Source organism: Rhinoraja longicauda, chromosome 13 (assembly GCF_053455715.1).
Source record: "Rhinoraja longicauda isolate Sanriku21f chromosome 13, sRhiLon1.1, whole genome shotgun sequence".
Lineage (NCBI taxonomy): Eukaryota > Metazoa > Chordata > Chondrichthyes > Rajiformes > Arhynchobatidae > Rhinoraja > Rhinoraja longicauda.
The window spans coordinates 21,192,309-21,214,502 of record NC_135965.1 but is presented as its reverse complement, the minus strand read 5'-3'; the positions used below and the strand labels follow the sequence as shown (position 1 = coordinate 21,214,502).

Sequence of the window (22,194 nt, the reverse complement as noted above, 5' to 3'; positions counted from 1 at the left end):
ACAGTTCCAAATGGAGGCCCTTTTAATTTCCTGAAAGCACCAGGAGAAATCAGGCTGAACAAAGTATTAATTGCTCTGCCAATCCCAATAAAATTGACGCTTGCCAAAGGCATCTGTTTTTCATTTTCCAGTTGTACTGTAAGGATTTGCAAAACATTTTACAAAACAACAGAATTTATATATCAGAAGTGGGACTTGCTTTCCCTGGCCGCGGTGCGGAGCTATATTTAAATCCCGGTAATAATTCTAATACTGTCTGTAAGTAGAATTATTATTGAAACGATAAATTGGAGCAACATAATAAATTCGTGTCAATGCCTATAATATATCCAGTGGAAGTATAACTGAGCAGAGAAAGAGTTTAGTTTAGTTTAGTTTATGATAAATTAGAACAATATCATAAATTAATACTGTGGAGGAAAAATTTAAAATCTTCATTTACTTAATTTTGATCGGAATTAAATAAGGCACCGAAAGGATGTGCGGATGTGGCAATTGGCATTTCTTGTTGACCAGCTGCAGAAGGAGATCATGTGAAGATCATGGGAATCTGGCAAAACAAGTTTCTGATCCATTATCCCTTCTAGAATTGACCTTGCACCTGTTTTTCCTCTTGTCTGGGAATGCGTAGCGTTGTTGAACAAAGCACAACCGCTCAGTGCATAGATAAGGAAGCCTGGTTCTCAGCGGAAAGCTAATGAATGTTGGATCACAATAGTTAACCCTGTAACGTCGGTAACTATTGTGTTCAAGAAACACTTGTTCAACTACCAATAGCTGGGTAGACCACCCGTGACCCCTACCGCTAGTAGCGCAGAAACGTTGCAGTAAATGGGGGCTCGGGGAGCGATCTGTTTGAAAGGTGAGACATAATAATGTCAAGATGCCCTTGTATTATGTTTGACTTGTATTAACCATCTGTTGTTGAATAAGAGTAACATAAACAATAAGTATATTATGACTAATGAAATAATTAATACCCATGTAGTGGATGGTAATAACAGGAACACATATAGCCAAAGACAAAGTATATTTTCTATAATTGTATCTAACAAAAACAAAGTTGTTTGCTGCTCTGTATAGCTGTCGGCTAATTCTGCTGAAAAGGCAGAGAACTGGCGAGCAGTTAACAGCCGCCGTCTCTCCATGATATCATGCAATAAAGTTTCTTGAAGCAAAACTCGAAGTCTTTTCCTTTAATTGTCCTCTGTCAATTTCCACGACGGGATCTGGCGCAGTGGGCAGGATCCCAATTGTAACGGGATCCGAACGAATACAAGTGGGAAATAAAAGGAATAACATGAAATAATCCTAGCTGAAAGGGGGACAGAGGGGAAGGATAGCCCCGGCAACCTAACTACCCGGCCGGCCGGTGACTCACACTGAGCCAAGACGCCTGTGGGGTGAGGCAAGATTGTGGAGAACGAGAGTGAAAGTGTGGGTGCCAAATAGCGCGCTGAGTCATTGAAGGGTGATCTCCGAGGCTCAAGGACGGAATAAAACCGGTGAGCGCAAACTGTAGATTATAAGAAACTGTCTGCGGAAAACCTAACTTTTGTTTTACAGACTTGAGAAAAGAACATAGGAAACAACAGTAGTCGACCGGAGAAATCGGATCCGACTGGCAGGAAAAATGCAAAGGGAAAGAAACAGGTGGGCCAGGAAGGAATAATGCCAAAGGAATAAAAAAATATCTTTAGACGCCGGGAACAGGTAGGAGGTCCCATTGTCCCACCGGGATCGCCAACTGATGTTGTAATAAAAGAGACCGGAGAAGTGGTAACTTTTAGTAGCGGTCTGTAAGATTGGACAAACGGGGGGGGGGGGGGGGGAGTGGAGGGAGAGAGGGGGGGAAGGGAGAGGGAGAGGGGGAGGGGGGCAAGGAGGGGGAGGGAGGAGGAGGAGGAGGAGGGAGGGAGGGTGGAGGGGAGGGGGTGAGGTGGGGAGGGGGAGGTAGAGGGGAGTGGGGGAGGAGAGGGTGCTGCACCAATGCAGGAGAGGTTTGGGCCCAACAGGTCCACTTGGTCTAGAATTGGAAACTATCTCTGATAAAGAAACGGGAAGAGGTAATTAAATTAGGAGAAGGAGACCCCAAGTGGGATGTCCTTTATATGATGTTCTGTTTCGCAAAATGGACTGAGATAGCGAAAAGACACCCAACCCCCAAAGAAGGTGATAAACGAAAGGAGGGAAATAGAAACATAGAAACATAGAAAATAGGTGCAGGAGTAGGCCATTCGGCCCTTCGAGCCTGCACCGCCATTCAATATGATCATGGCTGATCATCCAGCTCAGTAGCCTGTACCTGCCTTCGCTCCATACCCCCTGATCCCTTTAGCAAAAAGGGCCACATCTAACTCCCTCTTAAATATAGCCAATGAACTGACCTCAACTACCTTCTGTGGCAGAGAATTCCACAGACTCACCACTCTCTGTGTGAAGAAATGTTTTCTCATCTCGGTCCTAAAAGACTTCCCCCTTATCCTTAAGCTGTAACCCCTGGTTCTGGACTCCCCCAACATCGGGAACAATCTTCCCGCATCTAGCCTCTCCAACCCCTTAAGAATTTTATATGTTTCTATAAGATCCCCCCTCAGTCTTCTAAATTCCAGCGAGTACAAGCCCAGTCTATCCAGTCTTTCCTCATATGCAAGTCCCGCCATCCCAGGGATTAATCTGGTGAACCTTCTCTGTACTCCCTCTAAGGCAAGAACGTCTTTCCTCAGGTTAGGAGACCAAAACTGCACACAATGCTCCAGGTGACCTGTGCCTATAACACCAAAGCAGGTGGCAGCAATACATCCCTGACTCCCTGTAGAAAAGGCGCCCCCTGTTGGGGATGAATATGATGATCTGTTGATGATAGTGGCTGCAATACGCCAGCGACAACACCCTCCTTATAACCCAGAGCAGGAGAACAGGCCGCTGCACAGCCGGGTGCTGCGGCCCTGCTGCTACCTCTGGCGTCTCAGGTGGATCAGCCCACAGCTCCTCCGGCAAGTTTAGTAAAAGCAGGTGGTATCAATGATAGGGGACCCTCTGATACGCGATCAAAGTCAAAGAAAGATACCAAAAAGAAGGATGAGCAAACAAAGCCACAGAAGATGGTGTATGTAGCGGAAGAGTCGAAGCCCGGGTCAGCGAGACAGTTCCTCCATATTATGGTAGGAGATGTCCGGTGATGAAACCCTGGACCCCAACTGAAGCCATGGTTGCCGAAGCTCCAGATCCATTAAGAAAACCCAATGGATTTCTTAATTGGTTAAATCAGATGTGCAGCATTTACAGCCCCCTCCCTGGGGATGTACAAATGCTGCTGAAATGTGCACATGGAGCCTCCTGGGCGACCCTAAAAGATGGGTTGGATGTTCCTCCCAGAGAAAGTGGAGATTGGAGAGAAAATGATGATCAGCAGGCTCAGGGAAATGAGCCCCTCACTCACTGGTTGGCCCACGGAGGCTGTAATGGGGAGAGCTAGAACACACAGTGATATAGGTGAAGTGGCGCTGGATTTTTGCAACAGAAAGACGAGCCGATCCCAGAGTTTATAGCCCGATTTAGGAGTACGTGGGAGGAACATGCCGGAGTGCCCCGAGCTGTTGATGGGCCTCTTGCTCCTCAAACATTACTAAATTGTATGATGCCCCAACAAGCTCAAGCTTATACATTGATTAACGTCGATTGGCAAACTAAGCTGTGGGAAAATGTGATCACTTCGCTCGTGAAGATGGAGAGGGAAGGACTGCTTGCCCAAGCTAAGACAGATGAGATCCAAAACAACAGAACAGTATTACAAAGGGAGGGGCTGTGGGCGAGGAGGAAGCGGCAGAGGAAGGGAACAATGGCAAATGACAGATGGATGCTGAAGATGTGGTTAAAAAAAAGGGCATTGGGATCGCGATTGCCGATGTCCCCCACAGCATCAGCAAGGGAAGGCCCGACAAGGAGGGTATCCAGCCCCTGGCCCCTTCTCTTTCAGTAATCCTAATCCACCAGCATAGGGATGTCGCGGAGGCATGGTGGTACAGGCGGCTATGATCAGATTGTTAAATCAATGGAGGAAGAACCCTTGGCTACAGTCAAGATAGGTGACTGCCATTTAGACCATCTGGTTGAAACCGGAGCCACTATGTCATCTGTATCTCCCTCAGTAGACATCCCCGTCAGTCAGTCAGTCAGTCAGTCAGTCAAATATTAATACTGTTGGGGTTGCCGGCATCCTCATGTTAGAATCTCTATCAGAACCCAAGTATACCAAATACAAGTAGATGGTCAGCCCCTTACTGATACTGTTATAATCTCTAAAGCAGCCCCACTCACGTTACTAGTAAGACAGGCTCCGTGCTAACTGGGAGCGGTCTTACACTTTACCGTTTATGGAAATACCTCAAATTCGGACCCATCAATTGCTAAATTTAATTGATAAGGAAGAACAAGGGCAAAAGACGCCCAACCTATATAGTTGGCAATTGAGTGGCAATCCGTACAGTCAATTGGTCAGCCGACTCCCTTGTGCCCTGCTAAGAGTGCAGGATCCAAAAGGCCGGTATTTACAGTATCTTGTCGAAACCGGCCAAGAGCATAAGTGAATGCATTGCACGGCATTATATACGCGCCTTCCTAATCCCGGGTACCAGGAAAAAGCCTCCCCCCTGGTTGAATAAACTCAAACAATAACAGTGACCCTTTATTTATTCTTTGGGGACCCGGGGTTAGGAATAATAGTCCACCTCTCTCAAAACCAAAGGGACCGACTTAAGATGGGAGACACACTTGACCATAGCTACTAGACCTCCAACAGCAGCGAAGGAAGTAGGAGAGATGACAAAGAGGCTGAAGGACAAACGGTCAGTTCATGTTTTAATGTTGCCAATGGAGAAAAAGGAGAGGTCCGGATGTACATCTTTATGACACAGAAGGAAAGATCACATGGGTCAGGAAGGAATGGGACGCAATATTTGAAAACCAACAGCTGAGGATCCACCATGGCTGCCAGTGGCTCTGATCCAAGTACCGTCTCAACGATGGGCAAAGCGTAGGAATCGGTGCGTTCAGCCCCTGAGCATTAAGTGACTTTAAAAAACGGCGTTGCCCTGCCATGTCTAAAACAGTATCGATTGACCCCGGAGGCAGAAGAAAGGAATAGCTATAGTAATCATGTCTTTATTACAACAAGGAGTATTGATAAAAAACGCAAAGTCTGTGTAATATTCCTATTCTGCCAGTCCCAAAAGTGGGGAGACGAAACGAATGGTGCTCTGTCCAGGACCTTCGGGCTATTAACAAAATAGCGATCCCTCTCGCCCCCCTAGTACCTGGCACCAATATTATTCTGTCATCCGCACCAGCAGAAGCCAACACCTTTCCAGTAGTGACCTATGCTCGGCCTTTTTCTCCATACCCTTGCACATACAGCCAGTTCGTGTTTGCTTTTACCTACAACGATCAACAATGTACCTGATATAGTCTACCCCGGGGGTTATACTGAAAGCCCGGCTGTATATGCAGCAGCTGTGAAAAATGACCTTGAGGAATGCCCATTATCGGAAAGGTCTACTTTGATCCAGTCCGCTGATGACCTTTTGGTAGCCTTTGTGACAGGCCTCGATTGTAAAGAAGACTCGATTAAATTGCTGTAACATTGGGCAGAAAGAGGGCATAGAGTATCCCTGGAACATTACAGTTCTGCCAGCCTGGATACAGTATCTGGGATTCCAGCTGCTGGAAGGCAGAAGGAGACTTGGAAAAGGAAGAATAAAAGCAGTAGAGAACGTCCCGATGCCGAAGACAAAGAAGGACATTCTCTCCCACGTAGACATGGTGGGTTACTGCAGACAATGGATCCATGACTCCAGGGAACCAGGTGCAGCATTGCGTTCAGCCACCCTGCAGACTGAGCCCTCCAGAGTAGAATGGACCGCAGAAAGAGACCAGGCGTTTAGAGATCTGGAGAACGCTATGGTTACTGCTCCGACACTGGGATTGCCAAATTCTTAAAAGCCCTTTCAACTCTATGTAAATGAATCAAAGGGGTTTGCAACCGGGGCCCTGGCTCACGAACATCGAGGGGGGGAAATATTATTTAAGCGATTATTCCATGGCTTTACCAGCTGTAATACATGGCATGCCAGCCTGCTTGCGAGCGACGGCTACGATGATAGAAAAACTTGAAGTCTCCCTTTCTCCTTTAATTTTCCTCGAATTCAATTTCCTCGAGAAATACCATTACCAATAGCATTTCCAATGGAAGTATAACTAATTAGTTTGTGGCGCCTTCACGCCCACGTTGAGTTTGCATACAGCCTGTCACCGCTGGCGACTCGCTAGCAGCCTCACGAGAAGGTCCAGCCACAAGAGCTCATCAACAACTCCAAGGTCATACGCACTGATTGGCCTTATCTGCACATAGGTTATGATTGGTGAGAATGTAGGTAAAAGGGGCTTCTGGAATAAACGGGACACAAGGTTTCTGGCTCAGCTAAGTGTTGTTTGTTCTTTTGCTTTCTGTCGTGGGATTCAGTAGATCCTACAAGTTCATATGTCCATAAGATATGGGAGCAGAATTCGGCCATTTGGCCAATCAAATCTACTCGACCATTCAATCATGCCTGATCTATCTTTTCCTCTCAACCCCATTCTCATGCCTTCTCCCCATGTGTAACGAGGTACAGTGAAAAGTTTCTGTTTGTGATCTACCCAGTCAAAGAAAAGACCATACATGAATACAATCAAGCTGTCCACAGTGCATAGATAACGCATAAAGGGTACACATTCTGTACACGATTTAACGTTGAAGACTGATAAAGTCCAACTAAGGATAGTTCAAAGATCTCCAATGAGGTAAATGGGAGGTCAGGACTCTTCTTCTTGCGTTTGAGGCAGCAGAAGTTATGAAGCTGCTTCTGTTTCTGCTGTCTCTGTTTATTGTGTTCGCCTGACTGAGGTCAGTTGACAGGGCTCACCACGGGGAGGTCAACAACATGAGCCCCAGGTCAGGACTGCAATTTAGCTGATGAGATCAGTATATTGTAGACGTGGAATCACATGTTAACAAAACCATACAAAACATAGAACACAGCACAGGAACAGGTCCTTCAGCCCACAGTGACTGTGCCGAACACGATGCCAAGATAAACAACTCTAAACTGTTACAATGTGCTGTGCAATGCACGTTGTGTCTCTCAAATTAATGTTGTGCTGTTCAAACATCGAACATAGAACAGTACAGAAGATCATGGTATATGGTACTGTTTACCATATATACTAATGATTTGGAAGAGGGAATTAGAAGCAACACTAGCATGTTTGCAGATGACACAAAGCTGGGTGGCAGAGTGAGCTGTGAAGAGGATGTTAGGATGTTGCAGGGTGACCTGGACAGGTTGAGTGAGTGGGCAGATGCATGACAGATGCAGCATAATATAGATAAATGTGAGGTTATCCACTTTGGCGGCAAAAATGAAGAGGCAGGTTATTATCTCAATGGTGTTAGGTTAGGTAAGGGGGAAGTGCAGCGAGACCTGGGTGTCCTTGTACACCAATCACTGAAAGTTGGCGTGCAGGTACAGCAGGCAGTGAAGAAAGCTAATGGAATGTTGGCCTTCATAACGAGAGGATTTCAGTATAGGAGTAAATAGGTTCTTCTGCAGTTGTATAGGGCCCTGGTAAGACCACATCTGGAGTATTGTGTACAGTTTTGGTCTCCTAATTTGAGGAAGGATATCCTTGTAATTGAGGCAGTGCAGCGAAGGTTCACGAGATTGATCCTTGGGAAGACGGGACTGTCATATGAGGAAAGATTGAAAAGACTAGGCTTGTATTCACTGGAGGTTAGAAGGATGAGAGGGGATCTTATAGAAACATATAAAATTATAAAAGGACTGGACAAGCTAGATGCAGGAAAAATGTTCCCAATGTTGGGCAAGTCCAGAACCAGGGGTCACAGTCTTAGAATAAAGGGGAAGCCATTTAAAACTGAGGTGAGAAGGAACTTTTTCACCCAGAGAATTGTGAATTGTGGAATTCTCTGCCACAGAGGGCAGTGGAGGCCAAATCACTGGATGGATTTAAGAAAGAGTTAGATAAAGCTCTAGGGGCTCCATCTAAGCCATGATCACAATGAATGGCGGTGCTGGCTCGAAGGGCCGAATGGCCTCCTCCTGCACCTATTTTCTATGTTTCTATGTTAAGATAGACACAAAATGCTGGAGTAACTCAGCGGGACAGGCAGCTTATCTGGATAGAAGGAATGGATGATGTTTCGGGTCGAGACCCTTCTTCCGACTGAGTCAGGGGAGAGGGAGATACAGAGATAAGGAAGTATAAGGTGTGAAAACAATACAGAACAGGAACAGGCCCTTCAGCCCACAATGTCTGTGCCGAACATGACGCCTGGTTAAACTAATCTCCTCTGCCTGCACATGATCCATATCAATTCCCTGCACATGATCCATATCAATTCCCGCCGGAGACTCAGGTTCGATCCTGACTACGGGTGCTGCACTGTAAGGAGTTTGTACGTTCTCCCCGTGACCTGCGTGGGTTTTCTCCGAGATCTTCGGTTTCCTCCCACACTCCAAAGACGTACAGGTATGTAGGTTAATTGGCTGGGTAAATGTAAAAAATTGTCCCTAGTGGGTGTAGGGTAGTGTTAATGTACGGGGATCACTGGGCGGCACGGACTTGGAGGGCAGAAAAGGCCTGTTTCCGGCTGTATATATATGATATGATATGATATCTTTGTGCTTATCTAAAAGTCTCTTAAACACCACTATTGTAAAATTCATGTTCAGAAAGTGCAGATGCTGCCACATCAGGTCTTTCTGCGAGGCATCAGAGAATATGGATGTGTACAGTTAATGTAAAACACTGACCATTTTCTATATGAGATTGAAAATTGAGAGGGATATAAAATGGGAAGACGCTCTTTCATCTATTCAGAGAAAGACGGGATCCATCCCAGAGCATGGAAAGCTAAAATTAAATTATTAGCAATGCAATGGGTCTGCAATCATAGCGTGTATTAAAGAGATGGCCTGTCAGCACCTGGGACAAAGCAGAAACTAATTTTGGAAAAAGGCATAGGAAACAATTCCATGCATGTGTAGAAGAGGCAGTGGCAGTGAGGAGGTAATGGGTTCAAGTGGATTAGACACTCAATAATTGAAGGCATCAAATTATCTCTTGTAAGGCAATCATTAAATTAACACAAAGTGGCAGATATTATTGGAGGGCCACTGCGTGATAGTTAAGGTGAAGGGACTGGCTTGTCATAAAGCAAAGCAAAGCATAGCAACAAGCAATGACATTGTACACATCAACAACAGTGTCTGATGTGGAACTACTGGAGTTATTTGTGGCGATGCGTTCTTATGCTCTGTACGCTGTTGTTCTACAGATCACGGGGCTTTGGTCTCTGGCACTGAAGTGGATGCTCAGAATTAGGAATTCAGCAAGTCAGGAATTCCAGAGAGTACTTACTGCCTGAAGTACAATGGTATGCAAAGCTGCTTTGGTGATGGCTTTGCATGTCTGTGCCCTTGAGAAAGAAGAGAAGGTCATGATTTTTCTCTGTCCAGTGAAATGGACTGTGGAACATGAAAGGCCCTAGCACTTTGGCTACCAAGATCCCACAAAATGCAGGTACAGTCTCTGATGAACATCAGAGATTGACCTTCATCAAAGTTAGGAATATCCAGTGGTTTTGTTTAGTTTAGTTTAGTTTAGTTTAGTTTAGTTTAGTTTAGTTTAGTTTATTCTCATGTGTAGCAAGGTGCAGTGAAAAGCTTTTTTGTAACATGCTATCCAGTCAGTGGAGAGGCAATACATGATTACAATCAAGCCGCCTACCGTGTACAGATACAGGATAAAGGGAATAACATTCAGTGCAAGATAAAGTCCATAAAGTCCGATTCAAGATTGTCCAAGGGTTTCCAATGAGGTAGATGGTAGATCAAGACCATTCACTGGTTGGTTCAGATGCCTGATAACAGCTGGGAGAAACTGTCCCTGAATCTGGAGGTATACGTTTTCACACTTCTGTATCTCTTGCCCGATGGGAGAGGGAATAAGAGGGGGTGAAACTTAATGATGCTGGTGGTCTTGCCGAGGCAGCATGTAGATGGAGTCATTGGAAGGGAGGTTGGTTTGTGTGATGACCTGGGCTGTGTCACAATGCTCTGCAAATTTCTTGTGTTCTTGGACGCATCCCAATAAAATGCTTTCTACAGCCCATCAGTAAAAGTTGGTGGAGAGTTATTGGGACATGCCAACCTTGCTAAGCCTTCCAAGGAAGAAGAGGCATTGGTGTGCTTTCTAGGCCATTGCTTCGATATGGCTGGTCCAGAACAAGTTGCTGGTGATACAAAAGTTGCAGGGTAACACTGTTCATACAGCTCATACAATCCCACCACTGCATGGTAAAGGATGCCTTGGGAATGCTGGCTTTCATCAATAAGGGTATTGAGTGTAGAAATCGGGATGTTATGTTGTAGTTGAACGAGGTGTTGTCGAGCCCACACGTGTCTGAAGAGCGGTCTCCACCTGAAACGTTGCCTATCCATGTTCTCCACAGATGCTGCCTGACCTGCTGAGTTACTCCAGCGCTTTGTGTCTTTTTCTATTTGTATAAGCCAGCATCTCCATCGTTCTTGTGTTTCCAAAATGTTGGTATTTACAGCGAGAAACCTAAAGTTTTCGATCATCTCTACATCGACACCGTTGATACAGGCAGCTTGATAATGGAGGAAATGATAAACTTGTAAAAGGGAAAGAGGAAGACTTTCAATCAATATGTGGGCATTTGTTGAATAGCTTCTCACATTCTGCAGGGAGAGGTAACTAAGCTATTATTTTTGGATGAGCTACAAGATACGTGTAAAAGAGCATGAGAGGAACGGACAGGGAGAATGCACAGAGTCTTTTTTATCCAGAGTAGAGGAATCAAGAACCATAGGACATAGGTTTAAGGTGAGAGGGGAAAGGTTTAATAGGAACTTGAGGGGCAACATTTCTGCCCAAAGGGTGGTGGGTGCATGGAACGAGCTGCTGGTGTATTGAACAGCTGGTACTGCTGCTGAGTCATGTACTATCACAATGTTTAAGAAACATTTAGACAGGGACATGGATAAGATAGGTTTAGTGGGACGTGAGACAAAAGTAGGCAGATGGGACTAGTGTAGATGGGGCATGTTGGTCGGCGTGGGCAAGTTGGGCCAAAGGGCCTGTTTCCATGCTGTACGACTCTATAACTGTATAAGACTTGAATAACCTTCCTCATCTTGATGTATTCAAGAGAGAGTTAGATATAGCTCTGAGGGCAAACGGAATCAAGGGATATGGGGAGAAAGCAGGAACAGGGTACTGAGTTTGGATGAATAGCCATGATTATATAGCCTACTCCTGCACCTATTTTCTATGTTTCTATGTTTATATCTGTACTTACCTTATGATTCTGCAGTCACATCCCTGAAACTATGTTTATGTAGCTAATGTTCAGCATGGTGGTGCAGCTGGTAGAGCCGCACAGCACCAGAGACCTGGGTTTGAACCTGATCTCGGGTGCTGTCTGCGTGGAGTGTGCACGTTCTCCCTGTGACCACGTGGGTTTTCTCCGGGTGCTCCAGTTTTCTCCCACATCCCAAAGACGTGTGGGTTTGTAGGTTAATCGGCCCGCTGCAAACTGCCCCTAGTGTGTAGGGAGTGGATGAGAAAGTGGGATAACATAGAACTAGCGTGAACAGGCGATCAATGGTCGGCATGGACTCAGTGGGCTGAAGGGCCTGATTCCATGCTGTATCTTTCAATCAATCAACCGTTTCTGTCCGAGAAAGTTTTAACAGACCATCGCTACCATCTGAGAATATTATTGAATGACTAAAGATAAACCAAACCACGACAAATTACCCTTTTATCTCTGCATGCATACTTAATGTCTGGAAACATTTTGGCAAACAGACTTGCTTCCCGTTGTGTTCCTGCAATAAAAATTGGGAAGACTCTACATACGACCTGGGTTCGATCCTGATTAAACGGTACCAAAATATGGCAACCGTGCATTTGTGCAAAATAATTTCACTGTGCTGTGCATGCATGACAATGAAGAACAATTGAACCACTGGTCCTTTGAACCACTGAGTACAGGTGCTGTCTGAATGGAGTTTGTACGTTCTCCCGTGACAGTGTGGGGTTTCTCCAGGTGCTCAGGTTTCCTCCCACACTCCAAAGACATACAGGTTTGTAGGTGTCTTTGGAGTGTGGAATAGTGCTAGTGTATGGGATGATTGATGTTTTGCACGGACTCAGTGGACCAGAGGGCCAGTTTCCATGCTGTATTTCTCAACTAAACCAAACTCTCCCTCTGCCTTTTCTTCTGCTCACCAACACACAGTGGACAATTTTAGAGACGCCAATTAACCTACCAACCCACATGTTCGTGGGGTGAGGGAGGAAACTGGAGCACCTGGAGGGGGGAAAAAAACACGCCATTGCTTTGTCCCGCAAATAGGAAGAGTTTTAAAATAGACAGAAGGAACAGCTGGTGCAGGAATCCTGCGTAGAACACAAGGTGCTGGAGTAACTCAGCGGGTCAGGCAACATCTCTGGAGGACATGGATAACCAATGTTCCAGGTCGGGACCTTTCTTCAGACAGATTGTAGTGGGGGAGAGAAAACTGGATTATAGAGGTGGGGTGGGACAACACGGGAGGAGCAGCGAGAGAGGCTCGCACAGAACTCCCATCGGAGAGAGGAGGAGAACGTCTTCAAAATGGGACACAAAATGCTGGGGTAACTCAGCGAGTCAGGCAGCATCTCTGGAGAAAAATAATTTTCTTTTTAACTTGCCCCGCGCATTTCCATTAAACTTTTCCCATCTCACCTTATAGCTGTAACATAGAATCCAATAGAATCAGAAATGGCAATACCAACACCAGGTCTCACTGCTTGATCATGGATCTGAATATATCTACCAGAGCATCTAATAACACCAGTGTCAGGTAACAGTTACACGGCATTACTCAATGAGTTGAGGATGGGGTGGGACAAAACAGGAGGATGCATCCTGACTGGTTGCATTCATGGCTTGGTACAGCATTTCCGACGCACAGGAACACAAATGGCCTCAGAGAGTGGTGCACAGTCATTGTTACACAGAATGGAAACAGCTTGTCCAAGCCGACCAAGATGGAAACAAGTTCGGCACAACTCGTTCAAGAAAACCAAGATGCCCCATCTACGCTACTCCCATTTGCCTGAGTTTAGCCCATAACCCTCTCAACCTTTCCTATCCATGTACCTGTCCAAGTGTCTTCTAAATGTTTTATAGTACCTGCCTTAACTAGTTCCTCTGGCAGATCACCCCATATACCCACCACCATCTGATTGAAGAAATTGCCTCTCAGGTTCCTATTAAATCCTTTTGCTCACACCTTAAACATGTGTACCCTGGTAAGATGCAGAATGCTGGAGTAACTCAGCAGGTCAGGCAACATCATTGGATATAGAGATATAGTGTGGAAAGAGGCCCTTCGGCCCACCAAATCCACGGCGACCAACGATCACCCCTTATACTAGCACTATCCTACACACTAGGGATAATTTACAATTTACAAAAGCCAATTAACCTATAAACCTGTACATCTTTGGAATGTGGGAGGAAACCGGAGCACCCGGAAAAGACCCACGTGGTCACAGGGAGAGCATGCAAACTCCATACAGACAGCATCCAAGGTTAGGATTGAACCCGGGTCTCTGGCGCTGTGAGGCAGCAGGTCTACCAGCTGTGCCACCATGCCACCCTATCAGGTGCCATTCGTAGTTGGCAGTGCCAGGCCGAGCTGTACTGGGTGACTTTCGGACATGGTGCATTTCAAGGTCATAGTTGGCCTGTGCGAATCAGCCACTTCTGGAAAATCCAGATGGCATGACATTCTCCCCCAACGTCAGTCTCCAGTGAATGCACTGACCTTCTGTTCTCCGTTTGTCAAGGCTGGCTTCCTAATATAGCTCCCCACAATTTACGACAGGATCAAGAGATCACTCTTTGGCAGCTGGCAAAACCTCCGGCATAGCGTTCCTGATACGTTAACGAATCAATTCAGATTTGCACTTTCACTGTTGGATACAGAGAGGACAGTGATTGAAAGAAATATTTGGAAACTTCCTACATTATTCAAGGGCTTCCAACTACCCGAAGCACTTCGTAGACAAGGTGGCGTGTCCAATGTTTCATGAGAATTATCCTCAATCCATTTGTGGAGGGCAAGCTTCTGGTATCAGCGATGCAATAATGACAGGATAACTCAGGATCTTCTTGTTAGAGGGTGTTAAGGAATAAATGTTAACAGGGGCAGCAAGAGGGTTGCATTTCTTCACAACAGCTAAGTGATGGTCGGGCCTCGGCTACAAAACAGTGTAATGTTTCAAAGCACTTTAGGTAGACACAAAGTGCTGGAGTAACTCAGCGGGTCTGGCAGCACCTCTGGAGATAAGGAACGGATGACGTTTCTGGTCGAGACCCTTCTTCAGACTGAAAGATAGAGAAGGCCAGAACAAAATGGGGCCGGCAACAGATGACCTAAGGAAGGGTGGAGTCCATTGTTGGCTGGGGAAGATGTGGCTAACGACAGGAATACAAGAATGTGAACAGTGGCGCTGGCAGTGTGACTCGGGCGGGGGATGGAGGAAGAGAGGTGGATGGTGGGAAAATGCAGGAGTTACTTGAAATGAGATAGATTAATGTTCATACCGTTGGATTGTAAGCTGCCCAAGCAAAATATGAGGTGCTGTTCCTCCAATTTGCATGTGGCCTCACTCTGAGTTTATTGACCCATAAAGTTCAACGCACTTTATTGTCACCTGTACTTAGAGGTAAAGCATGGAACAAGCCCTTGCACACCAACTGTTGATCACCCGCTCACACGAGTTCCATGGTATCCCACTTTCGTATTTGCTCCCGACACACGAGGGGTAGTTTTACGGAGGCCAATTAACCTCCAAACTCAAACATATTTGGGATGTGGGAGAAAACTGGAGCACACAGTAAAAGCCTATGTGTTCACATGGAGAATGTGCAAACTCCACACACAACAACACAGACCCACTTACAATCACATAATTGTGGAGACTTAATGACGCAGCTGGTAGAGCTGCTACCTCACAGCACCAGAGACCCTGGTTCGATCCTGATCTCGGGTGCTGTCTGTATGTGGAGTTTGCACGTTCTCCCCTTGACCCCATGGGTTTCCTCGGGTGCTCCGGTTTCCTCCTACATCCCAAAGACGTGCAGGTTTGTTGGTTAACTGGCCCTCTGTAAATTGCCCCTCGTGTGTGTAGGGAGTGGATGAGAAAGTGGGATAACATTGAACTAGTGTGAATGCGTGATCGATGGTCGGCGTGGACTCGGTGGGCCGACCGGCCTTGTTTCATGCTGTTTGTTTCAGTCAATGAGTCAAAATATAACTGGATGGATTTATAAAAAAATAAAGGATAGTGGTGCCAAGAATGTCCAAAAATATCCACCTATTGTAATGTGCAGCCCCACCTCCTGTTGGAAATAGCTTCAGTCTGTGCAGTGTTGAACGGGACGATTTTGGACTGAGGCAGAAAGGAAATGGGCTAGTTGTAGTTGATTCGCACTCTGTAAGGCTGCAGCATTGACCCAGACAGTGGCCACTAAACGTGTCTCAATACAGAAGCAGCTCTATTTAAAGATCAGTGGACTTGAGTCGACAAATGGTTACTTCATTAAAACCCGAAGCTAAAATAATGGTACAATTTGGTGAGTAGCTGTCTTCTTTGTGATCCTATTCTCAGTCTGCGCCTTGAAGATAATCAAAATGTTTCCTTTAATTGAAGTATTCTGTCTAATCGTTAATATTACAAGAAGCAGATCCTTATCATATTTTGCTAATGATCAATGGTCAATGGGCAAAGGTTGTTTATTTGTCATGTGTACCGAGGTACAGTGAAATTAGTTTTTTGCATGCAGTTCAGTAAGTATAAAAAAATAATTTCACTGTACCACGGAACATGTGATAATAAACAACCATTGAGCATTGATCATTTGCAGAATATGACTAGAATATGGATGGCACGGTGGTGCAGCGGTAGAGTTGCCGCCTTACAACATCAGAGACCTGGGTTCGATTCACTACTGTACGGAGTTTGTATGTTCTCCCTATGACTGCCTGGGTTTCCTCTGGGTGCTCCGGTTTCCTCCCACATTCCAAAGACGTGCAGGTTTGTAGGTTAATTACCTTCTGCAAAAAATTATTCCTAATGTGTAGGATAGAACTACAGGGGTGATCGATGGTCGGCGTGGACTCCGTGGGCCGACGGACCTGTTTCCACGCTACATCTCTAAAGTCTAAAGTCTAATATTGCTTGCAATATTAACCATTAGACAGAGTGATGTTGGACCACTGAGTGAGGTCTGTAATGGGGAAGGTAGTCTAATTTAAAACTGCGTGGGGTAATTGTGACTTGCTTGACGACGTGAAATTGGTGAGAGGGAGGTGGCAGTGGCTTTACATCCTGTGTGGTTGTTATTTTCTGGTCGTTTTGCTTTTGTGGTGTCTGCTGTCTCTCAATAAGTCACAATCTCAGGCCTGACACTGCATGTTTGAGTCTCACTCCAGAGACGTGAGCATTAAAGTCCAGACAAACGTTGTGGGGAATGCCAGAAACGCTACCTTTTGGATGAAAGTTCAACCAATGCTCCATCTCTTCGGTGGGGAGAAGAATATCTTGGCCAAAAGCTATCTCTCATTCAATGGTCTGATGAGATTAATCGATACAGTAGCTCAGTGGTTGAGTTGCTGCCTCACAGCACCAGAGACACAGGTTCGATCCTGACTTCTGGTACTGCCTGTGACTACGTGGGTTTTCTCCAGGTGCTCCGGTTTACTCCTACACTCCAAAGACATGCAGGTTTGTAGGTTAATTGGCTTTGGTTAAATTGTCTCCATTATGTAAGATAGAACTCATGTAGGATAGAACGGGGATTGCTGATCGGCGTGGTCACGGTGGGTCGAAGGGCCATGCTTTATCTCTGAACTCTGAACTGAACTAATCTAAAAGCCAACTGCTGCAGTTAATGGAAATGTCAGGTCAGGCAGCATCAGTGGAGAAAGATTCAATATTCTGAGACCTTTCTGCTTTAGGTTTAGGTTTATTATTGTCACATGTATCGAGGTACGTTAAAAGCTTTCTTTTGAATGCAATCCAATCAAATCAGACAATACTATACGTAAATACAATTGTCAAATGTAAGTACAATAGGTAGAGCAAATGGGAAGATACAGAGTGCAGAATGTAGTTCTCAAGCACTGTGGCAGAGCAGTTTCATAGGCAAAGTGCAATGTCCTCAATGGGGTAGAGGTGAATCGGACGGTATCCCAGCTTAAGGGAGGACTGATAAAAGAGGGGACTAAGCTGTTCCTGAGTCTGGTGGTGCGCGCTTTCAAACTTCTGCACCTTCTGCGGGGAGAAGAAGAAATGATCAGGGTGGAACAAGTCTTTGATTATGTTGGCTGTTTTTCCAAGACAGCGTGAAGTGTATATGGAGTCAATGTTGGGCATCTGGTCTGTGTAATGGACTGGGCTACACTGAGAGAGAGAGAGCAGAGAGCTGCTCTCTGCAGACGCTGACTGATTTTATGAGTGAAAGCTAGATGGGTGGACAGTTGGAATTTTTTTCCTAGGATAGAAATCTCTAAGACTAGAGGGCATGGTTTTAAGTTGAGAGGAGCAAAATTTAAAGGAGATGTTTAGTTTAGTTTAGTTTAGAGATGGAAACTGCGTGGAAATAATACCTTTGGCCCTCAGAGTCCGCGCTGACCGAAGATCACTCATACACTAGTTCTATCCTACACACTCGGGACAATTTACAGAGGCCAATTAATCTACAAACCTGCACGTCTTTAAGATGTGGGAGGAAGGCAGAGCACCCGGAGGAAACCTCACGCAGTCCCAGGGAAAGCGTACAAACTCCGTTCAAACAGCACCCGTAGTTAACCCTGATGATCAAGCCCTGCTGTCTGGCACTGTAAGGCAGCGAGTCTATCACTGCGACACTTTGCCGCCCTCTGTAGCATCGGTGACTGAGCGGAGACCCGATAAAAATATGTAAAATTACAAGAGGCATAGACAGGGTGGACAGTCAGAACCTTTCTCCCAGGGTGGAAATGTCAATGATTAGATGGCACAGCTTTAAGGTGAGAGGAGAAAAGTTTAAAGGAGATGGTTCTTTACACAGAGGGTGATGAGTGGCTGGAACGTGCTGTCAGGAATGGTGGTGGAGGCAGATATGAAGGTGACGTTTGGACAGGCACATAGATATGCAAGGAAGGGCAGGATATGGATCACGTGCAGGCAGAGGAAATTAGTTTAACGTGGCATCATGTACAGCATTAACATTGAGGCCGGAAGGCCTTTTCCTGTGCTGCAGTGTTCTACGATCTATGATCAGTGCATGGATGCTTGATGTCCAGCAGAGACTTGATGGGTCAAACGGCCTATTGCTGTGCTGTACCATTCTACCTTCTATGATTAGTACAAGCAGATGAGGATGCTCAGCACATATTCAATGGATCGAATGGCCTGTTTCTGTGCTCTGTAAGTCTATTTCTGACTGCATGTGGGTTGCTGAGCTGTACAAGTTTGATAGACAGACACAAAACGCTGGAGTAACTCAGCCAGTCCGGCAGCATCTTTGGAGAAAAGGAATAGGTGACGTTTTGAGTCAGACTGAGAGTCAGGGGAGAGGGAATCTAGAGGTGTGAAAAGGCACAGAACAAATCAGAACTGGCACCGATGATCAAGGAGCATACAATTTGAGTTGTGTTGTTCAGTTGAGTTTAGTTTATTGTCACATGTACCGAGCGAGGTACAGTGAAAAGCTTTTGTTGCTATCCTGTCAGTGGAAGGACAATACATGATTACAATCGAGTTGTCCACACTGTATAAATACAAAGTAAAGGAATAACATGAATAACATGTAGTGCACAATAAAGCCAGTAAAGTCTGATCAAATATAGTCTGATGGTCCACTGTTGGCTGTGGAGGAGGTGTACAAGTGAGACATGCACAGATCGATGGATTTTGTAAATGATGGTTTGATCTTGTGTTTCTCCAGATCAGCGCTACATTGTCCCCGCCCTTCTCCTGCTTGGCTGGATCGTCGGGTGCTCTGTGGTAGTTTACTACGTCTTCTCCTGACCATCAGGGCGCAGCAGGAGGTAAAGCAATTCGCTCCGCAGATCTAGATAAATGATAATTTACCTGAAAATAAAATGAGTGATCACTAGCAAGGACAGCGGCATCTAGGCTTAGGCTGAGGTTTATGAGAGTCACGTGTACCGAGGTACAGTAAAAGGCTTTGCAGTCAAATCAGTTAATACTATACATAAATATAATCAAGTCAAACTCAAGTATTATAGATATGGCTGCTACCAGACAACTGAACCATGCTATCATCAACTAGAGTGTTATCCTCAGCTATCATCTACCTTATTTGAGACCCTTGGACTATCTTTAATTGGACTTTACTGGACTTTATCTTGCACTAAACATTATCCCCTTCTCCCCTATCTGTGCACTGTGGATGGATTAATTGTAATCATGTACAGTATTTTCCCTGACTGGGTAGCATGCGGCTAAAAGGCTTTTCACTGTACCTCAGTACATTTGACAATAATAAATTAAACTAAACTAAACTAAACTAAACTAAACGAGTTTAAAGGGGAAGATACAGAGTGCAGCATATCGTCTCAGTATTGTAGCGCATCAGTTCCATAGACAAAGTCCAATGTCCTCAATGGGGTAGTGAATCGGGCAGTACCCTAGCTTATGGAAGAAGGTCCAACAGAGGGGAAGAAACTGCTCCAGAGTCTGTTGGTGCGCCGTTTCAAGCTTCTGTATCTTCTGCCCAGCGGGAGCAGGAGGGTGGGAGAATAAATGTAAAATCTATTCAATTTAACTGTCAACTTATAGAATGGGAATAGTGAGGTCTTATTGAACTCAAAAGGGATGTGGAGTGACTAAATGAAGTTTGAAGTGCTGTTTCCTTGAGGTTTCTTTGACTGATGTTGTTAAATATTTTGAACCTGCGCCAGAACTTTAATGATTTTATCATGGTGTGCTCTGGATTTGTATTGTATACAGGAGTATGGGACTTCATTACGCAAGCAGATGATGTGGAAATATTGTGGACGGCTCTGAATAACTGACTGTAAATGCAACCCAAACCATGTAAAACACCACTGCATCACAGTACATCATGAAGAAACGACGTATAATGCATTTCTGTTTTAGTGGAAGGATTATCAACGGTAAACATAATTAAAAACTTCTTTGTAGCCCAATTGATGTGAAAGTTCCTTTCAGTGTCTAGTTCTTGCTAAATATTTTAAGTTCACACTGGAATTCGTATGACCCTTGGTTTAGCAGTTTATCCGAGTAAAAATGTCATGCTCTCCATTTTGAGACTCAGGCACCTAATTTAAGGTAACATTACTACACAATTTAGTTTTAGTTTAGTTTTGAGATAAAGCGCGGAAACAGGTCCTTCGACCCAACAAGTCCGCGCTGACCAGCGATCACCTCGTGCACTAGCACTATCCTACACACTCGGGACAATTTAACAATTTTTATCAAAGCCAATTAACCTACAAACGTGCACATCTTTGGAGTGTGGGAGGAAACCGGAGCACCTGGAGAAAACCCACGTGGTCACAGGGAGAACGTGCAAACTCCGTACAGACAGCACCAGTAGTCAGGATCGGAGAAAACCCAGGCGGTCACAGGGAGGGCTTGTTTCCACACTGTCTCACTAAACTAAACTAAACTAAACTAAACTAAACTAAACTAAACTAAACTAAACTAAACTAAACTAAACTAAACTAAACTAAACTAAACTAAACTGGTGAAAATAGAATATTCAGTGTCCAGGCCATGGGGAGGAAGGTTCTGAGTGTTTATGTCAATACATTTTTGCTTTCAGCGACATAGTCAACAGCACTAGGCTGCAACTTCCTCCAACTATGAAAGTTTGGAAAGGCTTTTGAACACTAGATGGCACAGTCCCTTGCTCTGATACACCATGAGTGCATACAGAAACACACGCATGTAAATACAAGCACTATGGACACTCGGTCACACGAACACACCTCATATATTCAGACATATCCATGTATACATGCCCAGACACAAACAGATAAATGCACACAAAATAACATAGAGAGTCACAAGGACATGTGACTTTGTCAGCGTGTACACACTAGTTTAGTTTAGTTTAGTTTATTATTGTCACGAGTACATTGAAAAGCTATTTGTTGCATGCTATCCAGTCATGTCGCCTGTCCATTCCCTGCACAGACGTTGCCTGACCCGTCGAGTTACTCCAGCACTTTGTGTTCTACACAAAATTCCAACATCTGAAGTTCCTTACGTCCATTTAGAACACTTCCCATTTGGTGGAGAAACCACAGCATTTGTGATTCATATTGTGTGAATTAAATTATTATTGCACCTAGTTCAGGAACGATGGAAAAGATTGGTGTCCACTACAGGCAATGATTCAATGGTTCAAATGTTCCTTTATTATCACGTGTACCAAGGTACAGAGAGATTCTCTTTTTGCACACAGATCAGTAAGATTATTGACACACACAAGTACAATCCTTCCTTTAAGCACATAATGCATAGGAACAGCCCATTGTCCATTTGCAATGGTCGCCAGGATTTCGCACCGTTTCGCAGTCCCGGCTACATCTGGCCATAAAGGCCCGTTGCAGCTGTCGCCTCCATCCGGATCGTCCAGCGAACCATTGTAACTCTCCTCGCCCAGCCACCTTCTGCCTTCGTACCCCAGGGGGCGCCTCCTGCAGCCGATCTTGAGGGCGCGGAAGGTAAGACCTCCCCAGTTCTTCCTACCATCCCTTGTCCAGCGTCCGCTGCCATCGGCGACTCGCTCCACCTCCTCCCCGGGTCCCGGTCTTCAGGGGCGAGCAGGGGCCGGGCTCGACGGCTTCCCTCTCCCAGTTCCGTGACCGGGGAGCCAGGTCTGCTGTCGGGGTGTGGCCGCAGCTCGCCAGGACTTTCTGCTGCATCCCTCACGTAACAAGGGAAGGCACAGGGCAGTTGTGCTATGAGTAAATGGTTTATTTTGCAATTTTCAATAACAAGAAGCCACAT

The 22,194-nt window shown here is 45.3% G+C and overlaps 1 long non-coding RNA gene across 2 annotated transcripts; it reads left to right on the top strand.

The window, feature by feature from the left end:
- Positions 1-1,422: 1,422 nt before the first annotated feature.
- LOC144599163 (uncharacterized) lies at positions 1,423-20,352 on the top strand. Of its 2 annotated transcripts, none has more exons than XR_013547971.1 (3): positions 1,423-1,505; positions 19,136-19,238; positions 20,164-20,191. It is a non-coding gene; the product is annotated as an uncharacterized LOC144599163 (long non-coding RNA). The 2 variants fall into 2 exon arrangements; XR_013547970.1 differs by lacking the exon at positions 1,423-1,505 and adding an exon at positions 15,688-15,778 and having other exon boundaries at positions 20,164-20,352.
- Positions 20,353-22,194: the final 1,842 nt, after the last annotated feature.